This window comes from Schistocerca serialis, chromosome 1 (genome assembly GCF_023864345.2).
Source record: "Schistocerca serialis cubense isolate TAMUIC-IGC-003099 chromosome 1, iqSchSeri2.2, whole genome shotgun sequence".
Taxonomy (NCBI): domain Eukaryota; kingdom Metazoa; phylum Arthropoda; class Insecta; order Orthoptera; family Acrididae; genus Schistocerca; species Schistocerca serialis.
The window spans coordinates 413828544-413835792 of record NC_064638.1 but is presented as its reverse complement, the minus strand read 5'-3'; the positions used below and the strand labels follow the sequence as shown (position 1 = coordinate 413835792).

Below are 7249 nucleotides of genomic sequence, written 5' to 3'. Positions count from 1 at the left end.
CAGCTACCTGATGAGGCCATAATCATCTAACAGTCACCCGTTTTGAGAGTTTCTTCTCCTTCTTCATGGTTTCACCGACTGGTATTACACTTGATGACATCGATCGCCATATTCAGATATTACATTTTTTACTCTGTCTAGTGTCTCATTATAATGATTATATTTCCTGTCTACCACCGTTAGTAGTTGTAGGTGGAGAACTGTATTATTTCTGTATTTGTATTTGGTTTTTGTTTGAAATTTGTTTGGGGGTACATACTGGTGGGAAGGGGTGGGGAAGGGGGGAGATAGAGACGCTTTCTACGCAAAGAAGCTAGCCCTTTAGTATGGGCACTGAGACAGAATCAACTGCCCACAATAGTCTCTCACAAATACAGTATCTGATTTTGTGTGACAATATCAAGTGCATTAAAATACGCTTTTGTTTACAAAGTTTTGGCTTTGTAGCAATCAATTTGGCTTCAAAAATTTTAAGCTGACTTTACCCTTATTGCCAGACTCACCAGGAAAAATCAAGTGCTTGATTATATACCTGCATTTGTCAGTTATATTTTATTGTTTCCTTTTATTTTTATTTACTTATTTATTGCTTGGTGTTTTTTTGCTCCAAATGAAAAAATTGTTAATTTATTTCTGTAGTCTATGTGTGGTATTCCAAGCAACTTTAAACATTTCATAGACACTTTATATTATCCTACATATCTCACTGCAGGTTTGCTAAAATTTTCACAACTTCATGGTCAAATTACCAGCCTAATGGCGTCATAGGACATTTCAGAGTAGATTTCTACACTACTAAGATATATATTTCCGCCTATTCCATCATATCATCAGAGAATATTTTCTTGTTGATACGTTAGAGCCTTCTAGCAGTGATATGAGTTCCACATAATTCGTTGTTCCTTTCTTTCCTTCCAGTATCTTTCATTATTTCACTTTATTCCTTTGTTCCTCCTTCAGCCAACTTCTTCCTAAATATTTCTCTCTTTATTATTTCTTCTTCCCTTATGTTGCCTCTTTCCCAGTCTTTGTTGACTTCTCGAATCCAGTTGGTAGTTGATTTTTTTGCCGAAGATACATGAAAATACTTTTGGCAGCCTATTGTCATTCATTGTGTAAAAGTGTATGAGAAACTGTAATCTCTTTCGTGTTGTGTCTGATATGTTTTATATGTTCTGATAAATTCGGTTTTTACTTTTTGATTTTCTAAATTCTGAATATTTCAGACTACCTAACATTTTCCTGATAATTTTCCTATCCGATACTTCCACTTAGAAGCATGTACTTCAGTTCATTCACTAGCATGAAAAAAATCGGCTTTCACTATGTGTTTGTTTTAGCGATATAGATACGTATTTTTTTATAGCCATCACTTGTATCCTTCTGTCTACAGTAGACAAAATATCTGAAAAACTGTACTTATTCTATCGGACGGATAATTTTTCTTCAAATTTACAGAGTATTTTCTATAAATTTTTATTTTCTCTGGAGAGATTGGTAAGTTTTCTCTATTGGCTGTTTCTTCGAGGAGAGTAATCTGTGTTGTTAATTTTTCTAGCTTTCAGAAAATTTGGCAGAATCAGTATTTTATTATTTCTCCAATAATAACAGCAGTGCATAAATTCAAATGTATTTACTACCCTATCCTTGTTCATTCACAGGTCATAAAGGACACACAATTAGTCTTTTATTTCAAATATGCGGAACATGTTTATTTTTAGTTGAATATTTTGTTGTACTGAGTCTTAAATCGGAATTTTGCTAGTTTTACTGCTTAAGTCCTGTATTAAAATTAATTTCATCTCTGTTTTGCGTATCCATAAAAATAAATTTTCACTTCTCTCGTATTACCAGTATTTTCACTTCTCTGGTATTATCTGTATTAGTAACTTTGTGGCTGCTATTATGATTTCTTGGTATCACTTCTTCATTGCAACAGAACATATTACGTTTTATGAGGTAAATATAAGTATTTTCAGCATTCCAAGAATCTTTGTTCCTTATCACTTATGCGTACACGTGGGAAGTTTGGAAACCGGGGATTTACGGTTAATAAAGGTTCTGTAGCGGCCTGTATGCTAACTTTCTATCGTATCTTTTCATAACTGTATCGGGAGGAAACATTATTACTGGGTTCCGGGTCACTCTGATGTGTTCAATGTAGTGATTTCTGGCGACTAAATGAACCTGTAGACATAGTTCTCTCTCATTTAAAGGCGTTTTTACAGTCAAGGGATGAATTTGATAGTAGATGACCAGAGGAAGTTCGTTATACAGTGAATTAATGATAAAACATTCGTTGGCGAAACACTTAAACGGTGGTAACATGAAAATATCAGTTTATTCTTACAGAAGTAAGAACGGCAAGTAGCGACAGGTGTTAAGTACATTTATTAAAAAATAACACCGTTATCGGTTTTGAAACGAGTTGTTGCTCATCATACTGTAGCTCAAATTTAATTTATGTCATTTACGTATTGCTAATCGTAGGATGTCATCTGTTTCTAGCTGTGGTGAAAGCTACTGTGGATGGTTGTATTCTACCGGATAAGGCACGTATCTGATGATTTTTTTGTGTCTTTCTGTGTTTTTTCTTTTTCTTATGGAAATCAAATTTGTACATTGGCAAAGCTCTGGAGGACTGATTTTGTTAGATGGCCATTAATGTTACGGCTAGAGGTAGATGAGAGGTAAGAAATCTAGCATCTGATTCCACAATATATGCTCCCTTTACAACGATGCTGACGTATTTTTTTATTACGTACTATGATTAGCCATAACTTCTACAAATCTTTATAGTTCCAGAGACCTGCGTGCTTACAGTACATAATACACGAATCATGTCAATACGCCAGAATGCAACCTATAAATCTTTGGTAAACGAAATAATGGATAAGCTTCTACCCAGCAGCCACACTTGAGTTATTTCTGTCCAATTTTTACCACCGTGCAAGACGCATTCTGCTGCAGTTTCTTGTTTTTCACCAAGAACAAAACAGAGTAGCCAAATAAGGCCAATATTACATGAACGATAAAAAGCGTTACGAACTCAGAATAAAAGACACCGAACCGAGAAATGAAGAGGAAGATAGTGTTAGTGAGGAAGTCTAAATTTCGAGACAAAAATGTTAGTGTTTTACTTAACTGATTGTGAAGAACTACACTGCTATAACTTAGAAAATTTCTTCACCATGGTGAAGCGTGTGAAATGTTTGCTGTCCATAACTGAGGATAACAAGTTTCATAATTTAATTTTTCTCTCAGTGTGATAAATTTAATAAATCGTCCAGTGCTGTTACTTATCAGCAACAGTTCCTGTTACTCAACATCAAAATGATGACTCATAATTAAATTGTTAATGTGACTTGGACGTGTTTCTTCCTGCTCTTTGTTTGAGCAATTTTTAATTTGGACCACAGATGACAACACGAGTTTTGAGCACTGTACTCTAAAATGTTTATTACACGGATACCACGACTTGTCAACATGTTAGTCTACGAATATGTGGTTCCCAGAATGACTGGATGTATGTCGGTTTACTCATTCAAGAACAGCAAGGATGAAAAGAGTGTAACAGAGCCATGTCTAGTTACGCCATGGTGTGCACACCAATTCTTCGACCCATGAAATCAAGAGGAAGTATACGATTACGATGGTCACATAACGGAACTAGATACACTGCAGAAAAACATCTAACCTATACCAGATCTAAGAAAGTATATCGTATCTTCACAGGGAGTAAAAATATATTACCAAACTCTTTCCTTCCCCACAAAAGAAAACTTCACCATTAATTAAAACACACAACAAACACTTTGATAGAAGAACGCAGTAAAGCTCGCACAAAACATTTCAAAAAACTTAGATATAAGACCAGCTTCGAGACTAGTTCCGCATTTTTATGTGATTCCTTTTTGCAGATTGATTCTTAAGTTTCTAGAGACTGGTTCACGTGAACTTCATTTATCGCGATATATGCTAAAGCGTTTTTTGTAATAAATCTGTGGAGCTCAGTTTCTAGTGTCAAAACTTATTTCCTTCTGTTCGCGAAACAACAGTAAAGCTATGAATTCCACAGGAATGCTTCTAATGAATACTGAGTGTGCCTAAAGCTTGCCAAGGATTTTGACGGCAGGCAAACATAAGAAATGAAAAGCAGCATCATTCAGATAGCAGGTTCCATTTACCTACAGAGGACAAACGCCTCGGTGCGCCGTCATTCGTTACCAAAAAAAAAAAAAATCTCTTTTTTTTCCCCAGAAAAGAAGACAATTTAATTACTTGGTTTCTCCTGAAAAGAAAATGTATGTAAATCATTACGTCTCTGAGGTTATCTGTTGCCCTTAAATTCCCTCCGAGGAAACAAAAACAGGTGAAAAAAAATGTATGTGCGTTGGCCCGTGTGTGTATGTGTGTGTGCGTGTGTGTGTGTCTGTTTGTGTGTATATATCACAAAGATATTGCGAATATAATTGGGCGCATGTGGACGCATAGCGCGTGGGAGAGGAACGGAAAAGAGTCAGAAAGAAAGACGAGTATGCGGGGGTGGTAAGAGGGGATGAGGGAGGGGGGAGGGTAGCGAGAGAGGTGAGGCCAGGGGCTGTGCGAACGAATGTATGTATATGTATATATATATACACACACATTTGTGTACATGTGTGTGTGTGTGTGTGTGTGTGTGTGTGTGTGTGTGCTGCATTTCGCAGCACTGTTACACATTATGTATTCCGAGCCATACACTTTACTATATCTTACTTTTGTTGGAACTTTTGAGTATTTTACTTTTTTATATTTGTTGCAGGGAAGTGAGGCGCGGGAAAGGAGGAACGGCAGCGGAGGAGCGCGGACCGCGTCGGCGAGCGACGCACCTGCGGACCTGCAGGCGGGCGCCCACCCCAGCGCCGGCCGGCGCGGCATTCATCACGTGTGCCGCTGCCGCCCGGACCACGTGGCCGCAGCGGGCCGCCGCCCAGCGCGCGGCGTTTTTTTGCCCGCCTCCCGCGATAAAGCCAGTAAAAAGGCTCAAAAATGCGCCGGCGAAGGCGGAGTCGCGCCGCGAGACGCCAATGCGGGCGGCCGGCGGCGCAGACGCCCCGCCCCCACCTGGCCGCGTCCCGCCCCCGCCGCCACCACCTCCGGGCGCGCGGCGCCACTTTTTCTCCCCTTATCCCGCGGGCGCGGGCAAGCGGCGGCTGGCGCCCTCTCCCCTGGGTGGCCGGTCCTTACATCTCCCCGACTATATTTTTAGTGATAAAAATTCTTCATAATCTCCAGCGGAGGAGCGGCCCGTAGAGAGGGGCGGGGAGAGGCGAGAGGGGTCTCCTGGTACTGGTCCTCCTCCTCCTCCTCCTCCTGCCCTTCTCTGAGAGCGCCAAAAAATTTCTCATTGCCCAATCCGGGTGTAATTGAGGCGCCGAGCGCAGCGCAGCCCCCAAGAGAAGGCGAGGCCGGCGCGAGCGCCAGCTAGCAAACACGCTGCTCATGCAGTATGCATACTATTTCATTCGGTTATGACTTTATCTATGAGGGAGCATAAATTGGAAAGAGAGCGGCTCATACGTACCCTCTTTCTCTCTCTCTCTTGCGCGCACACACACGCAACTCGCGCAGGCCGAACAAACGCGAGAACGTGCCTGCACGTGTTTAACTATTCGCCGCACTGAAAATAATTTTCCGCGCGCGACGACTTAACTCGCGCGGACGTTATCTTGCCGGCTGTAGGAACGCGTAGCGAGCTACTGGGCCCAAGACCTGCGGCGCGGCATCAATCTGGCGGGTCGCGCGCGCGCCGCGCCCTGACAGGGGCATCAGATCGCGAGAGAGCACTGACTGTCGCGTGTCGATACCGCGGCTCTAATAGCTATCGGTGTATCGCCGCCGCCGCCGCCGCCGCCGCCGCAGTCGATACAACATGTTTACTGGGATCGCGCGCCACCGGTTGCGCGCGCACTGGCGCGGCGGGTCGCGCGGGCGCAGTGCAGCGGGCCGGGGTGGCGCGCGGTACGACTGCTGCGGACGCACGGACTCCTCCGCCGGCGGCGTTCGACTCTGTCCGCGGCCTTCCTGTAGACGCTTCGGTTAGCTCTGGAGGACCACGCGATACTACCCTCTGGCTAGTGTGGCAGTTGTAGGCAGTCATGTCACCTGACAGCGCATTTCGAAACCGCAGGCGCCACTTCATCTCTCGCGATCGCACTGCTGCCTAAAAAAGCACTCCGTCTTCGGGCCTACCGGGACCATCCGACCGCCGAGTCATCCTCAGTGGACGATGCGGATAGGAGTGGCGTGCGGTCAGCAAACCGCTCTCCCCGTCATTACGATGTCTTTACCGAAACCGCTACTATTCGGTCGAGTAGCTCCTCAGTTGGAGTGGCCAGCGGGACCATCCGACCGCCGTGTCATCCTCAGTGGACGATGTGGATAGGAGGGACGTGCGGTCAGCAAACTGCTCTCCCGGTCATTATGATGGTATTCTTGACCGAAACCGCTACTATTCGGTCGAGTAGCTCCTCAGTTGGAGTGGCCTACCGGGCCATTCGACCGCCGTGTCATCCTCAGTGGACGATGCGGATAGGAGGGGCGTGCGGTCAGCACACCGCTCTCCCGGTCGTTATGATGCTGTACTTGACCGAAGCCGCTACTATTCCGTCGAGTAACTCCTCAATTGGCATCACGAGGCTCAGTGCACCCCGAAAAATGGCAACAGCGCATGGCTGCCTGGATAATCACCCATCCAAGTGCCGACCACGCCCGACAGCGCTTAACTTCGGTGATCTCACGGGAACCGGTGTATCCACTGCGGTAAGGCCGTTGCCCCCTACTGTCTAACCGCTTCCTAATTCTCTGCTTAAGTAAGACTGAATGACCCTTTAAACATCCGACGAGGAAGAGGTTTTCATGCAGACGTCAAGGCTGAAATTACCACTACGTCCGCCTCGGTAGCTGCGGGTGAGCGCGGCATATTGCTCAGCGGAGGTGCCTAGTTTCCTCTCCCGGGCCTACAGCAGATTTTCTCCGATTGGGGACTGGGTGATGTATCGTCCTTACGTTCGTATCGTCATAAATGATATTCCACTGTTGAGAAGGGCAGTCCCCAAAAGCCAATAAATTGAGGAGAAAGTGCCGAGCGTGGTGGGACAGTAGTATAGTGAGGTCCACGAACGAAGGTGGTTCGCGAAGGTCGACAAACAGACGGGAATTAAATTATGAATGAGATTTTCACTCTGCAGCGGAGTGTGCGCTGATATGA

At 44.3% G+C, this 7249-nt stretch overlaps 1 pseudogene; it reads right to left on the bottom strand.

Annotated features, from left to right (window-relative positions):
• Positions 1-6697: 6697 nt before the first annotated feature.
• Positions 6698-6815, bottom strand: LOC126427913 (5S ribosomal RNA; annotated as a pseudogene).
• Between the last annotated feature and the right edge of the window lie 434 nt (positions 6816-7249).